At 41.9% G+C, this 2,012-nt stretch overlaps 1 pseudogene; it reads left to right on the top strand.

Annotated features, from left to right (window-relative positions):
* Window positions 1–1,759, top strand: part of LOC138163410 (large ribosomal subunit protein mL46 pseudogene) — an 8,496-nt pseudogene extending 6,737 nt beyond the window's left edge.
* Window positions 1,760–2,012: the final 253 nt, after the last annotated feature.

Below are 2,012 nucleotides of genomic sequence, written 5' to 3'. Positions count from 1 at the left end.
AGAGAGAGAGAGAGAGAGAGAGAGAGAGAGAGAGAGAGAGAGAGAGGAGAGACAAAGGGCATGAATATAAGTTGAATTTGATGTGAAGATTAAAAATATAATTAAGTGGTAGAAAGGGATTGTACTAGGATAAGAGAAAAGGAGGAGGCAAAAAAAGGATAAATTACATCACATGAAGAGGCACAAAGACCTATTACAGTAGAGGAAAAGAAGAGAGAGAGATGAACATTATTTGAACCTTATACTAATTAGATTTAGCTGAAAGAGGGCATAACATATTCAGTTAAGAATAAAAATATTGCTTATTTTATAGGAAGTAGGAGGGGAAAAGAAAATGAAAAGAAGGGTAGATAGAAGAGAGGAAAGAAATAAGGGAAAAGCGGGAGAAAGGGAGGGTGCCGATAGAGGGGAGGGCAGATTGAGGGACACAGTGGTCAAAAGCAAAACTCTGGTGAGGGATGAAAGGGAGAAAGTAAAAAGAAAATTATAAACAGGTGGGAAAATAGGATGGAGGGAAATACACAAGATAGTAATCATAACTGTGAATGTGAATGGGATGAACTCTCCCCAAAAACACAGAATTAGATAGCAGAGTGGATTAAAAAATATAATCCTGAAATATGCTGTTTATAAGAAACATATTTGAAGCAGAGGGATACACACAGAATAAAAGTAAAAGGCTGAAGCAGAATATATTATGCTTCAACTGAAGTTAAAAGAAAAAATCAAGGGTAACAATCCTAATTGCAGACAGAGCAAAAGACCAAAACAGATCTAATTAAAAGATGTAAGTGGGAAAAACGTGGCGCTGAAGGCGGCTCTTGGTTGGAAGCGCTGTGCATTGCGGGGAGGGCAGAAAGATGGCGGCCCCGGTGTGAAGACTATGGTTGTCTGCGGACCCTTTGTGTGGCCGCAGTTGCGGGGGCCTCCGACAGGAGTGCGGCCTCCTAGAGTGGCGGGTCTCTGTGGCGCCTCCTGCGGGCTTGTGCCTGCAGAGGCCTCCGATCGTCTCTTGGCCCCTGACCCCTCTGCAAGTCAAGATGGACGAGCTGTTGCAGCAGATTGAGGTGGAAAAAAGACGATATCCAGACTATAAGATTCGTGCTTTGGAAGAAACACGGAGACTAGAGAGGAAGAAATCTGACATTTATGACTCTGATGATTATGGAAAAGACTTTTTTTTTTTTTTGGCACAAGATTTGGAAGATAAATGGGAGCAGACATTCTTGCAATTCAAACCTCAGCTTTGGGTACCAGAAGATGATCAAAAAAAGATCGAACCTTATTGCACAGGAAGTTAGACCAAAACCTGGTGTTGTGGTTCAAGGAAAAACTGGGAGATCAGGAAATGTGGATACTACCACATGCAGAATGTCAGGCTGGGGAGATCCTCTGTGATGCTGCTGAGCGGGCCCTTGCTATTCTCTCAAAAAATAGCGGAGGCCAAATTCCTAGGAAACGCACCCTGTAGCTATTAAAAGTTAAAGTTTCCTCAGGCTTTTTAGACAGAGAACAACACAGGAGCCAAATAGTCCTTTTTTAAAGCTTTACTACAGAGTGGAAATCTCTCCTAAGCCAGGAAGAAGGATGACCATGCTTGGGGCAGCAGGGAGGATCTGGGTGACTACTTGAAACCAAAATACCTGACACAGGCTAGGAGATTTTTTATGGACATCTGATGGACACAATTGTCCTTGGGACAGACATTTGGACTGTGGCCAAGAGGACATGTGAGTATTTTGACATGTGTGGATCACCATGAAATAACCCTAGCATTGACAAATAAACAAGTTTCTTACTTTTGTGTCAGCTTATTTGGAATGTGAGTACTACATACTGGGCTTTGTAACCTGTTGTTTTGTATGGCAGCTCCCCCCTTTCCCAACCAATAACTAGCTGTGGGTTATACAGGATGTTCCACACAAAGCCCTTAAACTTACTGGACACAAGAAGGGAAGGATAGAAGATTATCTAAAACAATTACTTGTAGTTGTAGGACATTTGTTAATTTA

The sequence above is a fragment of the Petaurus breviceps genome, unplaced genomic scaffold (genome assembly GCF_028583685.1).
Source record: "Petaurus breviceps papuanus isolate PSGF00001 unplaced genomic scaffold, PetGlider_PUasm1.0 125, whole genome shotgun sequence".
NCBI lineage: Eukaryota > Metazoa > Chordata > Mammalia > Diprotodontia > Petauridae > Petaurus > Petaurus breviceps.
This window is presented reverse-complemented; position numbering and strand designations above follow the sequence as displayed.